Below are 25,117 nucleotides of genomic sequence, written 5' to 3' on the forward strand. Positions count from 1 at the left end.
ACCCCAACTCATCTCTGTTCAACCTCTTTTTACTCCCCAACCATGATCCATTCTCCAGAGGAGCCAGAGGCAACATTAAGAAAACAGACCAAACTGATCACCTTCTGTTTATAAAACCTTCAGTGATTTTCTGTTGCATTTAGGATGAAGGAAAACATCCTTCCATGGTCTTCGAGGCCCTACATGTGCTGGCTCATTTCTAGCCATTGGCCCCTCCTTCGTGCTTTATGCTACACTGGCCTTATCCCCGGGGCCTTCTTACATATGATTCCTCTGCCTGGGCTGCTGGGCCTTCCCTGCACCCCCTTTTCACCTAGTTACTAACTATTCATAAATCAGAACTCAGACCCAACAGCATACCCTCAGGAAAATGCCATTAACTGGTCCAGACTAGATCAGGTGTCCTACTTAGACATTCTCATACCACCTATAAAGCACTCATTACACTCTAATTAAACAATGTCAGTTTCATTTACCAGACTGTGAACTACGCAAGAGGCAAAAGCAAGGCCCGTATTGATCTTGTTAACAGATGTTTCCCCTATGCATAGTACCTGGTACATATGAAAGATTGAATACGCATTTGTAAATGAATGCATGAGCTAACCATCTATCCATCCATCAGTGAATCTGTAAAACCTCATTAAGTTACTATATAAACAAGATAGGTGTGCATCACCTCACCTTTCTTTAATTTTTATTTGATTTTTATTCTGGCTATCTTTTATTTTTCACTGAATATACGCCTTATATCTCCCATAAACAGAAGCTGCATGAATGCTTCTGAGGGAAATGCTTATACTAGAATTGTGGAAACATTGAAGGAGACCAAGATAAGGCAAGGGTTAAGTCAATCCTCCAACAAAAAGAAAAATCCAATCTGAATTTCTCTCAGAAGGACCCTCTCCATCCCCTAATAAGATGGTATATAAGCCCAAAATTCAAATTGCCTATTTGAGTCACATTTATTTGTGAATTCCTGTGTGTATATATATACATACACAATCAAATATATTTTTTTCTCTTGCTACTCTGTCTTTTGTCACTATAATTTGTAGGCTCCCAGCTACCAAATATAAGAGAGTAAAGAAAAAAGTTTTTTTCCTTCTCCCAAAAGGCAGAGAATATAAGGCAAAAGAAAAAAAAAAAACAGTACTTATAAATGAACTCTAATAATGAAACCACCTTTGCAAAAATTACGACAGTGAGAAAAACCTGACCTAACCAACTCCATCTTGCTTCTAACCTCCCAAGCTGCCCTTGTTAATTCCTGGGTGTAGGCCAAACTAACTTTGGGAGGAATTTAGTTCATAGTTTAACTTTGAAATAAAGATGGTAACAGCCCCTCCCAGAAACAAACTCCCTCCTTGCTTAGGGACCAGATCCCCTTTGTAAAACTAACAAATTAGCCACATGATTACAAATTATGGCTCAGGAATCATGCAGCCAGAGGCCACAAGATGCCTAACCTCCCCAGTTGCTCCCGCAGATAACATTACTATTGTAAGACCTAAGACTGGTGTTCGAGGTATTTTTCAGACTCTGCATTCTGATAGACCAGCTGGCCTCACTCAGACCAATAAAATCTGGCTCAACTAGTTTTGCAATCCCACTCAGGAACAGAAGATGGCAAGAAAAACCAGCTTCAATGCACTATGATTACATCCCTGATTCAACCACCCAGCATTCCCCATTCCCTAGGCCCCTGCTGTCAAACTACACACACACACACACACACACACACAAACACACACACACATTTTTTTTAACAAACAGGAAGTCTTCTTAAAAATATACATATTTTTTTCATTGCCCAGGCCAGAGTGTAGCGGCTATTCACGGGCTCTATCCCACTACTGATCAGCATGGGAGTTTTGACCTACTCTGTTTCCAACCTGGGCCAGTTCACCCCTCCTTAGGCAACATGGTGGTCCTTGCTTTGAAGAGGTCATCATACTGATGCTGAACTTAGTGTGGACACCCAATTGACATACTGCTTTACAGCCCAGACCTCCTGGGCTCAGAAGATCCTCCTGTCTCAGCCTCCCAAGTAGCTAGGACAACAGGCACATACCACCACACCCAGTATGTCAAACTATCTTTATTTTAATTAATTTGTTTTTTGAGACAGGGTCTCAGTTTGTCACCCAGGCTGTAGTGCAGTGGCACAAACAAGGTTTACTGCAGCCTTGACCTCCCAGGCTCAAGCCATCCCTCACCTGAGCCCTCCAAGTGGCTGGGACTACAGGCACGCACCATTAGGCCTGGCCAGTTTTTGTTTTGGTTTTTTTTTTTGTAGAGAGAGCAGCTCAACACGTTGCCCAAGCTGGTCTCGAACTCCTAGGCTCAAATAAACTGCCTGCCTCAGCCTCCCAGAGTGCTGGGAATACAGGCCAAACTATCTTTAAAAATCCCAGTCTCTGAATTTTTGCTGAGACTAAGGAATAATAAAACTCCAGTCTCCCATTTACCCAGCTCTACTTGTATTAAACTCTTTCTCTATTACAATTCCCTCGTCTTGATAAATTGGCTCCCTATCGGCAGCGGGCAAGAACTTGCTAGTGGTTACAGTAACTGATATAATACATTATTTTAGACACAGTACATTACCTAAGGCCAGAGTATTATTTTTATCACTATAAGGTTGATTGGAAAATATGGTTTTCGTTCAGTCAAAGCCTGTACAGGCAAGACACTCAAATACCAATATGGCATCTCCTAACCCTCTCTTCCATCACCCCTTCCATTGCCCCACCTGATCTGAGGAAATGACCACATTTACACACATCAGTAGCCTCATGCTGTTCCACCTCAGAGGCGAAAGAGGAATCTCCACTATGCCTATTTCTTTTTTTTTTTTTTTTTTTTGAGACGGAGTCTCGCTCTGTCGCCCAGGCTGGACACTATGCCTATTTCTAATGCTCAGAGCAGCTACTATAGTACATTCTTACTTCAAAAAGACTCATTTTCAATAGAAACCTTTGTAAAGAAATGAGTTTTATAATACCTTACTTGATTATCTTCAAATTTTCATTTTGATGCAATATAAACTGTCATGCGCGTCCGTGTGAAGAGACCACCAAACAGGCTTTGTGTGAGCAACATGGCTGTTTATTTCACCTGGGTGCAGGCGGGCTGAGTCCGAAAAGAGAGTCAGTGAAGGGAGATAAGGGTGGGGCCGTTTTATAGGATTTGGGTAGGTAAAGGAAAATTACAGTCAAAGGGGGGTTGTTCTCTGGCGGACAGGAGTGGGGGTCACAAGGTGCTCAGTAGGGGAGCTTTTTGAGCCAGGATGAGCCAGGAAAAGGAATTTCACAAGATAGTATCATCGCTTAAGGCAAGGACCGGCCATTTTAACTTCTTTTGTGGTGGAATGTCATCGGTTAAGGCTAAGGCGAGGCAGGGCATTTGCACTTCTTTTGTGATTCTTCAGTTACTTCAGGCCATCTGGGCATATACGTGCAAGTCACAGGGGATGCGATGGCTTGGCTTGGGCTCAGAGGCCTGACATAAACCGTAATAATTAAAAACCAAGAAGGTAAAAAAGAGATTGGGGGAAATTTGCTCCCACTTGATCACAAAACCTAACTAGAAATGTTCTATTAAAAACTTGCAGAAAATTGTTTATATCAACGATCTGCGGTCTTCAATATCAGACACCCAAAATAACTGAAGTCTAGAATGAAAAAGTCCATCTAGCAACTGATAAATTATTTACCACTGACTGAGTGCTGAGCTATAAATTGAGTTAGAAGTTTAAGTCATGGCATATGTATAAAACTTCAAATTCTAAGTCCATATTCATTTGCCTATGCTTGTTTGTTATTAAAACCACATGTTGTCACTGAATCATTTTATGGTTCATTTGAGACAAACATGCAGAAAATTGTGGGAAACAAATAAAGCCCTAGAAGTCTGTTAAAGGCAAGATACTCAATGCCATTGGAACCTCAGTTATGAGGCTTTGTGAAGCCTAAGCTAAAAAGTGTATCTGTGGTTGAAAAGCGGTCTTAATAAGAAAACTCCACTGCAGCTGTAATGAGATTGAAACTGTAGCAACCACTGATCGAATTTTTATTTTTATCCCATGAACTAGAAAATATGAATCTCATTGCTTAATGAGAAAATGTGTGCCAAAACTTTAAATATCTTTAGTCACATATTTAAATTTCACAGGGTAAAAGTGTCCTATTTTTAAAAAATCTAAAGCATGTATCAAACTAGTGAATTAATAACAAAGGATTTCTTCCTTAAAAGACACTTTCCTATATCCTAAAAGTGAAAACCGAAACATCTCAGAATCTCCCCACACTCATTTTCAAAGTTCATTTCACACCTTACAAGCATTTTAAAGCAAATTTGCTACAATTTCAATGTGCCCCCCAAAGTCCATGTGTTGGAAATTTGATCCCCAATGTGGCAGTGTTGAGAGGCAGGGTCTAATGGAGGTACTTGGGTCATGGGGGCACCACCCTCATGAATGGCTTAATGCTGTTATCTCAGGAGAGAGTTCCATATAAAAGGGCGAGTTTGGTCCCCCAATCTTGGACTTCCTAGCCTCCAGAATAATGAACAGGTAATTTCTGTTCATTATAAATTACCCAGTCTGTGGTATTCTGTTACAGCAGTACAAAACAGACTAAGATAAAGTTCCTCCTGATAATTCTGAATTCTAACTAGCATACACCACTCTTAAAATAAGAAAGAAAGAAAATAAATAAATAAAGCAGGCAGAAAGCTATATAACAAGAAAGGATAATACCACCCCCAAGAAAACTTTTCAAAAAAGTAAACTCGACTTTTGCCATTGTTTTCACAATCCCATGAATCAAGTAACAACCTGCTTCATCTCTACTTCCCTATAATTACTTTATGTACCCTGTCCCCCACCCGCTGGGCACACAATTCAACTGAACAAACTTTTAAAGGACCTCTACAGTTTGCTAAGCATGATGGTTTATAAAGAAGTAAAAGAGATACAAATCCCTAAACGGAAGGGTTTCTGAAACCGGAAGGAACATCAGACCAACTATCAGCACTCCATACCAGCGCACTCTGAGAGCCCAGTGCAGGAGGAGACTGGGGGAGGGGGAGCCTTTCCAGATGGGACAACACTGCAACTGCGCCAAGATGTATAGACTCTCATCATGCTATAAAAGACAAGAAAAGAACTCTAAATACAGAGAACGCTTTAAACATTAGCACGCATCATAATCATCTGGAGGGCTTGTTAAAACACAGATTGTAAGCCCTAGCCCCAGACTTCCGATTTAGGTAGGGCCTGAGAATTTGCACTAATATCAAGTTCCCAGGTTATGCTAATAATGCTCTTAGTCTTTTCACTGTAACATTACGTGATCAAAGGGGTGGGGGCGCGCGCTCTCTCTCTCAGGTGTTTTTTATAAAGATGCTAATCCCATCATGGGGGCCTCCACCCCGAAGATCTAATTCACCTTCCAAAGGCCATACACCTCCTAATACCATCATCTTGAAAGTTAGAACTTCAACGTAAGAATTTTGGGGGAATACAAAAATTCAGACCATAGCAATTATATAAATGTTTTAAAATACAACAATTTTTTTAAATTGTTGAACTCAGGGCACTTTTAAGCAAAGTTTAAGTATTTCATAAACAAATCTTAAATTTACTTTTTAAAATGCAACTGGTTTATACTGTTTCACATCTATTCGTATGACTATAATTTAAAAACAAACAAAATAACAAGTGGTGACAAGACACTGGAACCCTAATACATTGCTGGTGGGAGTGTAAATGGTTCAGTCCCTATGAACAGTTTGGGGCTTCCTCAAACAGCTAAAACTAGAATTCCTATATGACTCAGCAACTCCACTTACAGGTATACACCCAGAAGAATTAAAAGCAGGAACTCAAACAGAACCTTGCGTACCACTGTTCACAGCAGCCTTCTTCACAATAGCCAAAAGGTGGAAACAACCCGGGTGACCATCAACCGATGAAGTATATCCATGCCATGTAACATTATTCAAAGAGGGAAAGGAGTTCTGATACAAACTACAACATGGATAAACCTTAACAACACTGAGCTAAGTGAAATCAGCCAAACGCAAAGGACAAGTATCACGTGGTCCACTGATATGAAATAACTAGAACAGGCAAATTCAGAGAGACAGAAAGTGGATTAGAAGTTACTAGGGGCTGGGGTGAGGGGAGAGTAGGGAGTTATTGCTTAATGGTTACAGAGTTTGTATTTGCAGTGATGAAAACATTTTAGAAATGGTGATCATGGTTGCACAACACTGAATGTAATCAATGCTATTAGGCACTTAAAAATGGTTAAAATGGCAAATTTTAGTTTATATATTTTTATTAACCACCACTATAAAAAGCTCAAGCTTAATTACTTCAAAGTTTAGTCTCAATTTGTCTAAAAGCCCACTAAAGATTAAATTGCTGTCCAGCACTTTGGAAGGCCAAGGCAGCGGATCACCTGAGGTTGGGAGTTTGAGACCAGCCTGACCAACATGGAGAAACCCCGTCTCCACTGAAAAAAAAAATACAAAAAAATTAGCCAGGCGTGGTGGCATGTGGCTGTAACCCCAGCTACTCGGGAGGTTGAGGCAGGAGAATCGCTTGAACTCGGGAAGTGGAGATTGCAGTGAGCCGAGATCGCACCACTGCACTCCAGCCTGGGCAACAAGAGTGAAACTCCATCTCAAAAAAAATAATAATAATAATAATTTAATTGCTGTCACACAGTACTTTGATTTCAGTTTAGCTGACCCCTTAAGTTATGCAGATGTATCATTTTGGTTTTGTTTTGTCAACAGTATTTATATGTTCACAAAGAAAAACTGTTAATGGAAGATCAGACAATTTTAACCGAATTTAAATCAACTTTGAAAGGCAGAAATAGTCACAGTAAACAAGCTCACTAATAATAGATTAGGAAGGTATAAGAATGCTAGATAAGCAACTGTTTCAAAGGTAAATTATCTAATTTTGTTTTACCCAGTCATATGAAAAATAAACCTTCTAATAAAAGCACACAAAGTTTTTTAATGGGATAAAACAGACTAGCAGGATGCATTATATACTGGTATGGTATCTTTGCCTATAGTTATTTTCTTAGCCATAATATGAATTTCCCAATGAATATAATCTCACTTGTCTCTGGCACACCCTCAACTTTCAATACTTTGGGTACTTAAAAACACAGAAAAGAAACAATTATATCACGAGGCTCCTAATATACAGGAAATGTGTAATGAGCTATGCCATCATATACACTTCTCTACTTCAGTAACTTTGGTTCTACAAACTCTAACTTGATTTAAGTGATGCCGACTCCTGATTTCTCATCTCAAAACTAAGTTTCTCAAGGGTGGCTGTGACTCTGCCTTTAGTGTTTGTTATATAGCCTTAGGCATTTAGAAAATATCGGTGTCCAGTGAAAGTTGTTAAGTATAGCGTAAGTCACAATACGGGGAATGTAACTCAAATCTGTGAATCTAAAAGTCCTTTGAGGCTGGGTGTGGTGGTTCATGTCTGTAATCCCAGTACTTTGGGAGGCCAGGAGTTAGACACCAGCCTGGGCAACAAAGAGAGATCCCATCTCTATTAAAAAAAAAAAAAAAAAACGTAAATAGCTAGATGTGGTGGTGCATATCTATGGTCCCAGCTACATCGGAGACTGAAGCATGAGTAACCCTTGAGCTCAGGATTTTGAGGCTGTAGTGAGCTATGATGAGACAGTGCACTCCGGCTTAGGTGACAGAGTCTCCCAACCTGTCTCAAAAAAAAAAAAAAAAAAATACACACACATACACACACACACACACACACACACACACACACACACTCTTAATAAAAAAAAGTCAGGAGCAGCCAAGAAGGCTGAATAGAAACAGCTCCGCTCTGTGGCTTCCACTGAGAAGGATGAAAATGGCGAGTGAATTCTGCATCTTCAACTGAAGTACCAAGGTTCTCTCACTGGGACTGACTAGGTGGTTGGCATGACCCATGGAGAGCAAGGAAAGGCAGGGTGGAGCAAGGGCCCATCTGGGAGCTTCATGGGAGGGGAGGGGGCAAGGGAGCTCCCTCTCCCGGTCAAGGCAGGCAGTGAGGGATTGTGCTACCCCTCCCTGAAAGCCATGCTTTTCCCACAGATCCTTGCAACCCACGATCAGGAGGTACCCCTCGTGAACCCATGCCACCAGGGCCTTGGGTCCCAAGCACAGAACTGTGCAGACTCCCAGCAACTGCTCAGGAGGGTGGCCTCTTGGGCAGGCACTGAGACACAGGAGAATTTGCATACTTCAGCTCTCGGAAGGCCAGTGAGGCAGGAGATCTGTCCACTCCCATGGGAAGGGAGCTGAAGCCAGGGAGCCAAGTGACCTCACTCACAAACCCCAAGACCTAAAATCCACTGGCCTGGAATCCCCAACCAGCATACCAGGCCTGAGACTGCCTAAGACAACCGAGTTCCTGGGGAAAAGGGGCAGCCATCACTGCAGCTCCAGTTGGCTGTTTCCCCCTGCCACCAGTGCCAGCAAGACTGGGTGGTCTGGACCAGGAGCAATTCCCCACATCACAGTACAGTCGCTGGGTCAGTTCTTGGGCAGACTGCTTCTTTAAGTGGGACCCTGATCCACTCCTCCTCATCCGGTAGGGTCTCCCTGCAGGAATTTCAGCATTCCCAGCCAGGGGCTTATGGACAGAACTCTGATATCCCTGAGAGGAGCCCCTAAGAGGAGGGGCAGCTGTGGTATCATGGAATAGCAATCTTAGTCTTTTATGCCTGCTGGCTCTGGAGAGTCAGGGCAGCCTGGATGAGGGGGACTCCCCCCAGCGCAGCACACCCACTCTGCCAACAGGCAGCCAGAATGCTTATTTAAGTGGGTCCCTGATCCCACTCCTCCCGATTGGGTGAGACCTCCCGACAAAAGCCTGCAGACACCTCATACAAGGGTATTCTAGCCGGTATCAGGTCAGTGCCTCTCTGGGACAGAGCTCTCAGAGAAAGGAGCAGGCTGCCATCTTTGCTGGTCTGCAGCCTCCGGTGATTCCTCCAGGGGTGGGAGGGGCCCAGGAGAACAGGGTCTGGAGTGGACCCCCAGCACACTGCAGTAGCCCTACAGAAGAGGGGCCTGACTGCTAAAAGAAAAACAAACCGAAGGCAACAACAACACCACCATCAACAGAAAAGACCGCACACAAACCCCATCCAAAGGTCAGCAGCCTCAAAGATCAAAGGTAGATAAACCCATGAAGATGAGAAAGAATCAATGCAAAAATGCTGAAAACTCAAAAAGCCAGAGGGCCTCTTCTCCTCCAAATAATCGCAGCATGTTTCCAGCAAGGGCACAGAACTGAGCAGACGCTTGAGATGGATGAATTGACAGAAGTAGGCTTCAAAAGATGGGTAGTAACGAACTTCGCTGAGATAAAGGAGTATGTTCTAACTCACTGCAAAGAAGTGAAGAACCACGATAAAACATTACAGGAGCTGTTAACCAGAATAACCAGGAGATGAACATAAATGACCTGATGGAGCTGAAAACCACAACATGAGAACTTCACAATGCAAACACAAGTATCAACAGCTGAATAGACCAAGTGGAAGAGAAGATAACCGAACTTGAAGACCATCTTGCTGAAATAAGACAGGCAGACGAGATTAGAAAAAAAGAATGAAAAAGAATGAACAAAACCTCCGAGAACTATGAGACTGTGTTAAAAAACCAAACCTACAGCTGATGGGGTACTGGAAAGAGACTAGGAGAATGGAATCAAGTTGGAAAACACACTTCAGGGTATCATCCAGAAGAACTTTCCCAACGTAGCAAGACAAGCCAACATTCGAATTCAGGAAATCCAGAGAACCCCAGGAAGATACTCCATGCAAATATCAACCCCAAGACACATAATCATCAGATTCTTCAAGGTTGAAATGAAGGAAAAAGAAAAAAAAAAAAATGTTAAGGGCAGCCAGAGATAAAGGCCAGGTCATCTTTACAGAGAGGCCCATCAGACTAAGAGCAGACCTCTCAGTGGAAATCCTACAAGCCAGAAGACATTGGGGGCCAGTATTCAACATGCTTAAACCAAAGAATTTCCAACCTAGAATTTCATATCTAGCCAAAGTAAGCCTCATAAGCGAAGGAGAAATAAAATCTTTATCAGACAAGCAAATGCTGAGGGAATTCATCAGCACCAAGCCTGCCTTGCAAGAGTTCCTGAAGGAAGCATTAAATGTGGAAAGGAAAAACCATTACCAACCACTATGAAACCACAAGGAAGTACACAGGCCAGTGATATTATGAAGAAACAACATAAACAAGTCTGCAAAATAATCAGCCAGCATCATGATGGCAGGATCAAATTCACACATAACAATAGTAACCATAAATGTAAATGGGCAAATGCCTCCAATTAAAAGGCACAGAATGGCAAACTGGATAAACAGTCAAGATCCATCAGTGTGCTGTATTCAAGAGACCCATCTCACAAGCAAAGACACACACAGACTCAAAATAAAAGGATGGAGGAAAATTCACCAAGCAAATGGAAAACAGGAAAAAGCAGGGGTTACAATCCTAGTCTCTGACAAAACAGACTTTAAACCAACAAACATCAAAAAAGACAAAGAAGGGCATTACATAATGGTAAAGGGGTCAAATCAATAAGAAGAGCCAACTCTCCTAAATATATACGGACCCAATACAGGAGCACTCAGATTCATAAAACAAGTTCTTAGAGACCTACAAAGAGATTTAGACTCCCACACAATTATAGTGGGAGACTTTAATACCCTACTATCAAGGATAGATCATCGAGACAGAAAATTAACAAAGATATTCAGGACTTGAACTCAGCTCTGGATTGAGTGGACCCGATAGACACCTACAGAACTCTCCACCCCAAAACCACAGAATATGCATTCTTCTCAGTGCCACATGGAACTCTAACATTGATCACACAAATGGAAGAAAATCACTTTTCAGCAAATGCAAAAGAACTGAAATCATAACAGTCTCTCAGACCACAATGCAATCAAATTAGAACTTAAGATGAAGAAACCCACCCAAAACCACAAAACTACGTGGAAATGGAACAACCTGCTCCTGAGACTACTGGGTAAATGATGAAATTAAGGCAGAAATCGAGAAGTTATTTGAAACCAATAAGAACAAAGAAACAATGTACCAGAATCTCTGGGACACAGCTAAAGCAATGTTATGAGGGAAATTTTTAGCAATAAATGACTACATCAAAAAGTTAGAAAGATCTCAAACTGACACCCTAACATCACAACTAAAACAACTAAAGAACCGAGAGCAAACAAACCCCAAAGCTAGCAGAAGACAAGTAAAAACCAAGATCAGAGCAGAACTGAAGGAGATAAACATGAAAAACCCTTCAAAAACAAACAAAAAAATCAAAGAATCCAGGAGCCAGTTTTTTTTAAAAAGTTAACAAAAATAGACTGCTAGCTAGACTAATAAAGAAGAAAAGAATCAAACAGACACAATAAAAAAGTGATAAAGGGGATATCACCAGTGACCCCACAGAAATACAAACAACAATCAGAGAATACTATAAACATCTCAATGCAAATAAACTAGAAAATCTTTAAGAAATGGATATATTCCTGGACACATAAACTCTCCCAAGAATGAACCAAAAAGAAGTTGAATCCCTGACTAGACCAATAATCTGTTCTAAAATTGAGGCAGTAATAAACAACCTATCAATCAAAAAAAAAAAGGCCCAGAACCAGATGGATTTACAGCTGAATTCTACCAGAAATATAAAGAGGAGCTGATACTCTTTCTTCTAAAACTAGTCCAAACAACTGAAAAGGAGGGGCTCCTCTCTAATTCATTCTATGAGGCCAGCATCATCTTGATACCAACACCTAGCAGAGATACAACAAAAAAAAGAAAACTTCAGGCCAACATCCCTGGAGAACACTGGTGCAAAAATTCTCAATAAAATACAGGCACACTGAATACAGCAGCACATCAAAAAGCTTATCCACCACGATCAAGTTGGCTTCATCCCCAGGATGCATGGTTGGTTCGACATATGCAAATCAATAAACGTAATTCATCACATAAAGAGATCCAAAAACAAAAACCACATGATTATCTTAACAGATGCAGAAAAAGCCTTCAATAAAACTCAACATCCTTTCATGTTATGTCTCAGTAAACTAGGTATTGATGGATCATACCTCAAAATAATAGGAGATATATAGAACAAACCCACAGCCAGTATCATACTGACTGGGCAAAAGCTGGAAGCATTCCCTTTGAAAACCAGCACAAGACAAGGATGCCCTCTCTCATCACTCCTATTCAACATAGTATTGGAAGTTCTGGCCAGGACAATCAGGCAAGAGAAAGAAAGAAAGTATTCAAACAGGAACAGAGAAAGTCAAATTGGCTGTGTTTTCAGATGACATGATACTATATCTAGAAAACCCCACTGTCTCAGCCCACAAGCTTCTTAAGCTTTTAAGCAACTTCAGCAACATCTCAGGATACAAAATCAACAAGCAAAAGTCACAAGCATTCCTATATACCAACAACAGGCAAGCAGAGAGCCAAATCATGAATGAACTCCCATTCACAATTGCTACAAAGAGAAAAAAAAAATAACTAAGAATATAGCTAATAAGGGACGTGAAGGATCTCTTCAAGGAGAACTACAAACCACTGCGCAAGGAAATCAGAGAGGACACAAACAAATGGAAAAACATTCCATGCTCATGGATAGGAAGAATTAGTATCACAAAAATGGGCATACCACCCAAAGTAATTTACAGATTGAATGCTATTCCCATTAAACTACCATTAACATTCTTCACAGAATCAGAAGAAACTATTTTAAAATTCATATGGAATGAAAAAAGAGCTCGTATAGCCAAGACAATCCTAAGCAAAAAGAACAAAGATGGAGGCAACATGCTACTGGACTTCAAAATACACTACAAAGCTACAATAACCCAAACAGCATGGTACTGCTACAGAAACAGATACATAGACCAATGGAACACAATAAAGAACTCAGAAATAAGACAGCCCATCTACAACCATCTGATCTTTGACACACCTGACAAAAACAAGCCATGGGGAAAGGATTCACTATTTAATAAATGGTGCTGGGAAAACTGGAAGCCATATGCAGAAAACTGAAACTGGACCCCTTCCTTTTTATAAAAATTAACTCAAGATGGATCAAAGACTTAACAGTAAAACCCAAAATCATAAAAGCTCCAGAAGAAAATCTAGGCAATACCATTGAGGACACAGGCACAGGAAAAGTTTCATGACAAAATTGCCAAAAGCAATAGTAACAAAAGCAAAAATTGATAAATGGAATCTAATTAAACTAAAGAGCTTCTGCACAGCGAAAGAAACTATCATCAGAGCAAAGAGGCAACCTACAGACTGGAAGAAAGTTTTTGCAATCTATCCATCTGACAAAGGTCTAGTATCTAGAGTGTACAAGGAACTTGTATCTACAAGAAAAACAAAAAACAAAAAAACAGTGGTACCTGGCAAGATGGCTGAATAGGAACAGCTCTGGTATGTAGCTCCCAGCAAGGGCAAAACAGAAGGCAGGTGATTTCTGCAGGTCCAACTGAGGTATCTGGTTCATCTCATTGGGACTGGTTAGAAAGTGGATGCAGCCCACAGTGGGCGAGCAGATGCAGGGTGGGGCACTGACTCACCCAAGAAGCACTAGGGACCAGGGAACTCCCTCCGCTAAACAAGGGAAGCCTTGACGGACTGTGTCATGAGGAATGGTGTATTCCAGCCCAGATACTATGCTTTTCCCACAGTCTTCACAACCCACAGACCAGGAGATTCCCTCCGGTGCCTACGCCACCAGGGTCCTAGGTTTCAAGCCAAAACTGAGTGGCCATTTGGGCAGACAGAGCTAGGTGCACGAGTTTTTTGTTTGTTTTTGTTTTTCTTTTTTTCGTACCCCACTGACGCCTGGAACCCCAGTGAGACAGAACTGTTCACTCCCACGGAAAGGGGGCTGAAGCCAGAAAGCCAAGTCATCTTGCCCAGTGGGTCCCACCCCCACAGAGCCCAGCAAACTATGATCCACTGGCTTGAAATTCTTGCTGCCAGCAAAGCAGTCTGAGGTCAACCTGGGGTGATCGAGCTTGGTGCAGGGAAGGGTGTCCACCATTACGGAGGCTTGAGTAGGTGGTTTTCCCTCACAGAGTAAACAAAGCTGTGGCGAAGTTTGGACTAGGCAGAACCCACTGCAAAGCCACTGTAGACAGACTGCCTCTCTAGATTCCTACTCACTGGGCAGGGCATCTCTGAAAGAAAGGCAGCAGCCCCAGTCAGGTGCTTATAGATAAAACTCCCATCTCCATAAGACAGGGCACCTGGGGGAAAGGGTGGCTGTGGACATGGCTTCAGTAGACTTAAACCTTCCTGTCTGTCAGTTCTGAAGAGAGGAACGAATCTCCCAGCACAGCACTCAAGCTCTGCTCAGGGACACACTGCCTACTCAAGTGGGTCCCTGACCCCCATGCCTCCTGACGGGGAGACACCTCCCAGCAGGGTTCAACAGACACCTCATAAAAAAGAGCTCCGGCTGGCATCTGGCAGGTGTCCCCCTGGGACGAAGCTTCCAGAGGAAGGAGCAGGTAGCAAGCTTTGCTATTCTGCAGCCTCCACTGGTGATACCCAGGCAAACAGGGTCTGAAGTGGACCTCCAGCAAACTCCAGCAGACCTGCAGCAAAGGGGCCTGATTGTTAGAAGGAAAACTAACAAACATAAAGCAATAACATCAACATAAACAGAAAGGACACCCAGGCAAAAACCCCATCCAAAAGTCATCAGCATCAAAGATCAAAGGCAGATAAATCCATGAAGATGAGGAAAAACCACCAAAAAAAGGCTGAAATATCCAAAAACCAGAATACCTCTTCTCCAAAGGATCACAACTCCTCACCAGCAAGGGAACAAAACTGGACAGAAAATGAGTACGACAAACTGACAGAAGGCTTCAGAAGGTGGGTAATAACAAACTCCTCCAAGCTAAAGGAACATGTTCTAACCCAATGAAAGGAAGCTAAGAACCTTGATAAAAGGTTACAGGAATGGCTAACTAGGATATCCAGGTTAGAGAAGAATATAAATGACCTGATGAAGCTGGAAAACACAGATGAGAACTCCGTGAAGCATACACAAGTATCAATAGCCAAATCGAGCAAGCAGAAGAAAGGATGTCAGAGACTGAAGATCAACTTAATGAAATAAAGCAAGACGACAAGACGAGAAAAAATAATGAAAAGGAACGAACAAAGACTCCAAGAAATATCAGACTATGTGAAAAGACCAAACCTACGATTGATTAGTGTACCTGAAATTGACAGGGAGAATGGAACCAAGTTGGAAAACACACTTGAGGATATTATCCAGGAGAACTTCTCCAACCTAGCAAGAAAGGCCAACATTCAAATTCAGGAAATACAGAGAACACCAAAAAGATACTCTTCGAGAAGATCAACCCCAAGACACATAATCATCAGATTTACCAAGGTTAAAATGAAGGAAAAAATGTTAAGGGCAGCCAGAGAGAAAGGTTAGGCTACCTACAAAGGGAAGCCCATCAGACTAACAGCAGATCTCTTTGTAGAAACACTACAAGCCAGAAGAGAGTAAAGGCCAATATTCAACATTCTTAAAGAAAATAAGTTTCAACCCAGGATTTCATATCCAGTCAAACTAAGCTTCATAAGCAAAGGAGAAATAAAATCTTTTACAGACAAGCAAATGCTGAGAGACTTTGTCACCACCAGGCCTGCCTTACTGAAGGAAGAGCTACTGAAGGAAGCACTAAATATGAAAAGGAAAAACAGGTACCAGCCACTACAAAAACATACCAAAATATAAACCAACAACACTATGAAGAAACTGCATCAACTAATGTGCAAAATAAACATCTAGCATAATGATGACAGATCAAATTCACACATAACAATATTAACCTTAAATGTAAATGGGCTAGATGCCCCAATTAAAAGACACAGACTGGCAAATTGGATAGAGTCAAGACCATTGGTGTGCTGTATTCAGGAGACGCATCTCACATACAAAGACACGCATAGGTTCAAAATAAAAGGATGGAGGAATATTTACCAAGGAAATGGAAAGCAAAAAAAAAAGCAGGGGTTGCAATCCTAGTCTCTGACAAAACAGACTTTAAACCAAAAAACATAAAAAAGACAAAGAAATGCATTACATAATGGTAAAGAGGACAATTCAACAGGAAGAGCTAACTATCCTAAATATATATGGACCCAATACAGAGCACCCAGATTCATAAAGCAAGTTCTTACAGACCTACAAAGAAACTTAGACTCCCCACACAGTAATAGTGGGAGACTTTAACATCTCACTGTCAATATTAGACAGATCAATGAGACAGAAAATTAACAAGGATATTCAGGACTTGAACTCAGCTCTGGACCAAGCGGACCTAATAGACATCTACAGAACTCTCCACCCCAAATCAACAGAATATACATTCTTTTCAGCACCACATTGCACTTATTCTAAAATCCACCACATAATTGGAAGTAAAACATTCCTCAGCAAATGCAAAAGAACGGAAATAATAACAAACAGTCTCTCAGACCACAGTGCAATCAAATTAGAACTCAGGATTAAGAAACACACTCAAAACTGCACACCTGGAAACTGAACAACCTGCTCCTGAATGACTATTACATAAATAACAAAATTAAGGCAGAAATAAGTAAGCTCTTTGAAACCAATGAGAACAAAGGCACAACATACCAGAATCTCTGGGACACATTTAAAGCAGTGTTTACAAGGAAATTTATAGCACTAAATGCACACAGGGGAAAGCAGGACAGTTCTAAAATCGACACCCTAACATTGCAATTAAAAGAACTAGAGAAGTAAGAGCAAACAAATTTGAAAGCTAGCAGAAGACAAGAAATAACTAAGATCAGAGCAGAACTGAAGGAGATAGAGATAGGAAAAACCCTTCAAAAAAACAATCAATCAATCCAGGAGGTGGTTTTTTGAAAAGATTAACAAAATAGATAGACTGCTAACCAGACTAATAAAGAAGCAAAGACAGAAGAATCAAATAGACACAATAAAAAATGATAAAAGTGATATCACCACTGATCCCACAGAAATACAAACTACCATCAGAGAATACTATAAATACCTCTATGCAAATAAACTAGAAAATCTAGAAGGAATGGATAAATTCCCGGACACATACACTCTCCCAGGACTAAACCAAGAAGTCAAATCCCTGAATAGACCAATAACAAGTTCTGAAATTGAGGCAGTAATTAATAGCCTACCAACCAAAAAGAGCCCGGATGGCTCAGAGCCGAATTCTACCAGAGGTACCATTCCTTCTGAAACTATTCCAAACAATAGAAAAAGAAGGACTCCTCCCTAACTCGTTTTATGAGGCCAGCATCTCCCTGATACCAAAACCTGGCAGAGACACAACAAAAAAAGAAAATTTCAGGCCAAAATCCCTGATGAACATGGATGCGAAAATCCTCAATAAAATTCTGGCAAACTGAATCCAGCAGCACATCAAAAAGCTTATCCATCATGATCAAGTGGGCTTCATCCCTGGGATGCAAGGTTGGTTCAACATATGCAAATCAATAAACATAATCCATCACATAAACAGAACCAATGACAAAAATCACATGATTATCTCAATAGATGCAGAAAAGGCCTTCAATAAAATTCAACACCCCTTCAGGCTAAAAACACTCAATAAACTAGATACTGATGGAATATATCTCAAAATAATAAGAGCTATTTATGGCAATCCCATAGCCAGTGTCATACTGAATAGGCAAAAGCTGGAAGCATTAACTTAGAAAAATGGCACAACACAAGGATGCCCTCTCTCACCACTCCTATTCAACATAGTACTTGAAGTTCTGGCCAGGGTAATCAGGTAACAGAAAGAAATAAAGGGTATTCAAACAGGAAGAGAGAAAGTCAAATTGTCTCTGTTTGTAGTTGACATCAGTGTATATTTGGAAAACCCCATCGTCTCAGCCCCAAATCTCCTTAAGCTGATAAGCAACTTCAGCAAAGTCTCAGGATACAAAATCAATGTGCAAAAATCACAAGCATTCCTATACACCAATAACAGATAAACAGAGAACCAAATCGTGAGTGAACTCCCTTTTACAACTGCTACAAAGAGAATAAAATACCTAGGAATACAACTTACAAGAGATGTGAAGGACCTCTTCAAGGAGAACTACAAATTACTGCTCAAGAAAATGAAAGGACCCAAACAAATGGAAAAACATTCCATGCTGATAGGAAGAATCAATATCATGAAAATGGCCATACTGCCCAAAGTAATTTATAGATGCAATGCTAAACCCATCAAGCTACCATTGACTTTCTTCACAGAATTAGAAAAAAAACTGCTTTAAATTTCATACAGAACCAAAAAAGACCCATATAGCCAAGACAATCCTAAGCAAAACGAACAAAGCTGGAGGCATCTTACTACCTGACTTCAAACTATACTACAAGGCTACAGTAACCCAAAACAGCAGGGTACTGGTACCAGAACAGATACATAAACCAATGGAACAGAACAGAGGCCTCAGAAATAACGCCATACATCTACAATCATCTGATCTTTGACAAACCAGACAAAAACAAGCAATGGGGAAAGGATTCCCTATTTAATAAATGGTGTTGGGAAAACCGGTTAGTCATATGCAGAAAACTGAAACTGGACCCCTTCCTTACACCTTATACAAAAATTAACTCAAGATGGAAGACTTAAATGATAAGACATAAAACCATAAAAACCCTTGAAGAAAACCCAGGCAAAACCATTCAGGACATAGGCATGGGCAAAGACTTCATGACTACAACACCAAAAGCAATGGCAACAAAAGCCAAAATTGACAAATGGGATCTAATTAAACTAAAGACCTTCTGCACAGCAAAAGAAACTATCATCAGAGTGAACAGGCAACCTACAGAATGGGAGAAAATTTTGCAATCTATCCATATGACAAAGGGCTAATATCCAGAATCTACAAGGAACTTAAATAAATTTACAAGAAAAAACAAATGACCCCATCAGAAAGTGGGCAAAAGATATGAACAGAGACTTCTCAAAAGAAGACATTTATGTGGCCAACAAACATACCAAAAAAAGTTCATCATCACTGGTCATTAGACAAATGCAAATCAAAACCACAATGAGATACCATCTCACGCCAGTTAGAATGACAATCATTAAAAAGTCAGGAAACAACAGATGCTGGAGAGGATGTGGAGAAATAGACACTTCCACACTGTTGGGAGTGTAAATTAGTTCAACCACTGTGGAAGACAGTGTGACAATTCCTCAAGGATCTATCTAGAACCAGAAATACCATTTGATCCAGCAATCCCATTACTGAGTATATACCCAAAGAATTATAAATCATTCTACTATAAAGGCACACGCACACATATGTTTACTGCAGCACTATTTACAATACCAAAGACTTGGAACCAACCCAAATGCCCATCAATGATAGGCTGGATAAAGAAAATGGCACATATACAGCATGGAATACTATGCAACCATAAAAAAGTATGAGTTCATGTCCTTTGCCGGGACATGGATGAAGCTAGAAACCATCATTCTCAGCAAACTAGCACAGGAACAGAAAACCAAACACCACATGTTCTCGCTCATAAGAGGGAGCTGAACAATGAGAACACATGGACCCAGGGAGGGGAACATCTCACATTGGGTGGGGGGCAAGGGGATGGATAGCATTAGGGGAAATACCTAATGCATGCAAGGCTTCAAATCTAGATGACAGGTTGATGCGTGCAGCAAACCACCATGGCACATGTATACCTATGTAACAAACCTGCACGTTCTGCACACGTATCCCCAGAACTTAAAGTATTAAAAAAAAAAAAAAGAGACAAGAAAAACCACCCCATTAAAAAGTGGGCAAAGGACATGAAAAGACACTTATCAAAAGACATTCATGCAGCCAACACCTAAGAAAAAAAGCTCAATATCACTGATCATTGGAGAAATGAAAATCAAAACCACAATGAGATACCCTCTCAAGCCATTCACAATGGCAATTATTACCAAGTTAAGAAACAGGCCGGGCGCAGTGGCTCATGCCTGTAATCCCAGCACTTTGGGAGGCCGAGGTGAGTGGATCACGAGGTCAGGAGTTTGAGACCAGCCTGGCCAGCATGGTGAAACCCCATCTTTACTAAAAGTACAAAAAATCAGCCAGGCATGGTGGTGCACACCTGGGGTCCTAGCTACTCAGGAGGCTGATACAGGAGAATTGCCTGAAATCGGCAGGCGGAGGTTAAAGTGAGCCAAGTTAGCGCCATTGCACTCCAGCCTAGGCAACAGAGCAAGACTCCATCTCAAAAAAAAAAAAGAAAGAAAAAAAGAAACAACAGATGCTGGTGAGGGTGAGGTTGTGGAGAGACAGGAAGGCTTTTATACGGTTGGTGGAAATGTAAATTGGTTCAATCATTGTGGAAGACAGGGTGGCAATTCCTCAAAGAGCTAGAACCAGAAATGCCATTTGACCTAGCAATTCCATTATAGAGTATATACTCAAAGGAATATAAATCATTATATTATAAAGATACATGCATGCCTATGTTCACTGCAGCACTATTCACAATAGCAAAGACAAGGAATCAACCCAAATGCCCATCAGTGATAGACTGGACAAATAAAATGTGGCACATATATACCATGGAACACTATCGAGCCATAAAAAGGGATGAGATCATGTCTCAATGATCAATGGATGGTGCTGGAAGCCATTATCCTCAGCAAACTAACAGGAACAGAAAATCAAATACCACATGCTCTCACTTATAAATGAACAATGAGGACACATGGACACAGGGAGGGAAACAACACACCCTGGGGCCTTTCACAGAGTGGAGATGTGGGGAGGGGAGCATTAGGAAAGATGGCTAATGTATGCTGGGCTTAATACCAAGGTGGTGGGTTGACAGGTGCAGCAAACCACCATAGCACATATTTACCTATGTAACAAAGCTGCCCATCCTGCATATGTACCCTGGAGTTTAAAATTAAAATTAAATAAATAAATAAAAGTCCTTCAATCCCTAATAGAAAAAATTTGGTATCTGTTAACATTACCTTTTCAAATCCTAACCAGGAGTTCCATGTTTTATAACATTGATTAAAGTACATAATGTTACTCTTAGAGAAACACCTTAGAAGAAAAATATGTAGATCCATTTGAGAAAAAAGACATGTTCTCCTGTTGTCTTTAAATTACAGCAATGACCTTAGTAACAGAAAAGAAATTCATTTCCTAAATTTAGACACTGCTTCTCCAAACTTCTCATAACCATAAGAACACCAAAGAAAGGCATGAGAAACTAACAAACTATAATGAGCTTATCCATTATTATTTGAGGGGAATGGAATGGAGATGATTTAGAAATGGTTTTGGCTTTTGGCAGCTCTAAGTTCAGTTCCTAGAAAACTGTCAGTTGCTAATAAAGAATCTCAGAACTCTAACAAGCGCTATCACCGTGTTATAAAAAAACCAAACAAACAAACAAACAAAACACAAGATATGCTTTTTGGTGACAAAATCTCTTGAGTTTCTTAACATTATGGGGTAAAAGTGCTGAGTTTAACAGGTCTTTTTGGCCCTATAAATCACAGTACATGCTATAAATCATCCTCTTAATACTAATGTATCAATCTTCATCATAATTCATTTGGTAAACAGGAGAATTCGGCAAAGTATTGAAAACTGCAAAGTTCTGAGCCAGCAACAAATTAGATTTCCGCCCACACGGTGGTTAATCAGTTCCATGTAGAGAGAGAAAGGAAACTGGATATAATGATTCTAAAAGCATTTTAAAGAATGTATTAGTGAACAAATCCTGAATGTCTGACACCTCAATGATTTCCTGAAAGCACCAGTGAACCATGCAGTGTATATCCCAGTTAGAATGTTCAGCAATCAGGGGTTGTTACAGAGTATACCAGTACAACAGCATATATACAAGCCACACACAACACCTCACAGAAGCTCAGAAGCCATCCCACACCTTTGACTCTAATCCTCCTCCTGCAAAAATACAAGAAAAAATATGACAATGGACGTGTGAACACAAAACTGAACAGAAAAGGGAAGTTGTTAGCTTAGATATGAGACATAAGAAAAATTATGTTCCAGAATCTTTTTAAATCAAAAGGCATTGTGGGAGGCCCCCAAGATTCCCACCTCCCTGGTGTACCTGCCCTGTATAATCCTCCCCCATCAAGTGTGGATGGGACTGTGAACAGGACGAAAAAAAGTCCTGTGACGAGAGTACATTCAATGACAAACATGAATGGATTCTGCAGATGTAACTAAGGTCCCCCATCATTTGGTTCTGAGCTTATCAAAAGGGAGATTATCGTGGATGGGCTGGACTTCAAAGGTGAGTTCTTAGAAAAACTAGCCCCTTCCTAACAAGATCTGAAGTGTGGGAGATTCTCCTGCTGGATCTGAAGAAACAAAATTTCATGTTGTAAAAGGGCCTATGGAGGGGGCCACATGGCAAGGACCTGAGAGCAGCCTCTAGAAGTCAAGTGTGTTCACCATCCGATCGCTAACAAGAAACAGGACCCTCAGTCATACTGCCACAAGGAAATGCCATCTGCCAACCGCCCTGTGCATTTGGAAGAGGACTCCAGCCTCAGATGAGATCACAGTCCCTGCAACACCTTGACTGCCGCTGTGTGAAACACTGAACAGAGAACTTGGCCACGCGGTCCTCAGACTGCTGCTTTAGAGACCCATGAGATCATCAATATATGTTACCTTAAACCACTAAAGTTGTGGTAATTCATTACACAGCAACAGAAAGCTAACAATTATCTACTGCACCTCTAGACGTTCCCCTGTGTGATCGTGATGTTACATGACACTTGAAGTTACTCATTTCAATGGAGTGAAAAATGTGGGACATTCTAGTTAAGCGATCTTGACTGGCAGTTAAAGTTTCAGAAGTCCTACAGTGTTTTCTGACTGACAGCCTAATCTTACCTGGAAGGCATCTTGCTGATTATCTGATCCAGCCACCTCACTTTCTAGCCAAGACTAAGACAGGAAGCTAGCCTCCCCAGGTTCACAAGGCTAATGAGCAGCAGAGGACGAGCCACAGCCCAGTTCCTCCAGCACCATTAGCTGTTCCCTCAGAAGTCTTTCCTTAAAGGTGGCTGCTCCTTAAAGATACAAGCAGTTGTGCTTGACTAGAGAGGGGGAGAGAAGTGTATCTCCTCTCTGATACTGTAGTAAAATGGCCATAAAATAAATACCGCATGCTTTAGAAAAGTGGAGTATAAAGCCAATATTTCAAAGGATTCAAAGACTAAAAGAACATTAAAGATGTCAACAGTGACTAGACCATGATAACTACTATATAATGTCTTCTGCGTCTTTCTACCTCCCAGGGGACATTCAAATTGTCACTACTCAGGGGAGGTGCTCCTGGCATCTAGTGGGTAGAGGCCAGGGATGCTGCTACACAGCCTGGAATGCATAGGGGGGTCCTCTTAAACTCTGCTTTAAGGAATCAGTTATCTCTCTTTATCCCTGCTTAACCCCTAGCACTGGGACACTGAACACATGGCATGCCCCACCTGTGCTCCCTTACACACTCAGAAGGCAAAGCTCTCCCATATCCCAATTGTCTTTGGCTTGGGCTTTAATCACTTATCTTTGGTTTGAACTTAAATATGGGCTAAACTTTTCACCATGTTGTATCCAGCTCTAATACACAAGCACACCTGCTCAGCTCAATGTTCCTTCTGACAGACAAAGCCAAGACACTATTATGCATACTTGATTTTAACAAATCTATGTTTTACACATGGATCAAAATCTGGTGACCTACCAGCAAAGGAATAGTGGAGTATGAGTATATAGAACACATAGTGGAGAACCACTGCTTACTCTAAACTGCTGGCAGCAAATAAGTATTACATGGCCCAAACAAATGATATCCATGACTAGAATGAGAAAAGTGTCAAAACAACAGGAAGTGGCAGGGACTCTGATGAAATGGAGAGCACGGTTTCTGTCAAAACAGGAAGCCGCTCTGTTCTAGACAATTACTGCCATGCAGAAATGTAGGCCCACTATGACCAGATATCCAGATTGTCCAAGAAAACTTGGATATCTGAAGTTGTATATGAAACCACTCAATTTTAACATGTTAGCTTATAGTTTTCAAAAACCTTGAGTCCAACATTTTGGGTCACCTCTTTGAAATTTATGGTCTAGAGATTTTAAGAGCAAATGAAGAGGTGCCAAGTGGGCAAATTCAGAGGGAGGAAAGTTCAGGATGTACTCTGTACAACAGATGGAGTATTAGAGACACGGGATAAAGCTAAATGATAGGCCTTGGATGAGGCCAACAAGTTTCAGAAGAGCTGCTAGTGATATTACCATCATCATTATCATCACAACAATAATCATAAATCATAACATTTATATAGAACTATATATCAGGCACTGTCCTAAGCACTTCATATGTATGAACACATGTAATTTTCCTGACAACCTCATGAGGTTGGTATTACTGTTACTCTCATCTTACAGAGGTAGAAAATAAGACAGTTTAAATAACTTGCCTAAAGCCACATGGCTAAGTACTGGAGCTGAAACTTGAACCCAGATAGGCAGCAACCCTCGGAGTCCATGTTTCTAATCATCCCCATCAAAATTCTAATGCTTGTATCTGTAGCCTTTTAGCTCTGTATCTCTGTAACTACACATAAAATATGTTCCATCCACCTGAGTTCTTAATGATAACATGTAGACAGGAAAAGACTAAAACAACGCTCAAGGTACTCTGTCTAAACACGTACAGAAATGGAAGCATTTTTCCCAAATGAAAATGTCAGCCCCTGCTCTCTATAAATTATGTTCGCCTAGTAGGGTTCAGTCCTTCTTGTTAAAGCTTTACTTTCTAATGATATTCTTGGCTTCTGCTTACATAAAAATACTAACAAACAGATGCAGAAGTCACACTCTC

The 25,117-nt window shown here is 40.9% G+C and overlaps 1 protein-coding gene across 5 annotated transcripts in view; it reads right to left on the bottom strand.

Annotated features, from left to right (window-relative positions):
- SLC25A26 (solute carrier family 25 member 26) overlaps positions 1-25,117 on the bottom strand; it is a 167,847-nt gene that overhangs the window by 56,177 nt on the left and 86,553 nt on the right. The gene's annotated exons all lie outside the window — the stretch shown is intronic.

This window comes from Theropithecus gelada, chromosome 2 (genome assembly GCF_003255815.1).
Source record: "Theropithecus gelada isolate Dixy chromosome 2, Tgel_1.0, whole genome shotgun sequence".
Taxonomy (NCBI): domain Eukaryota; kingdom Metazoa; phylum Chordata; class Mammalia; order Primates; family Cercopithecidae; genus Theropithecus; species Theropithecus gelada.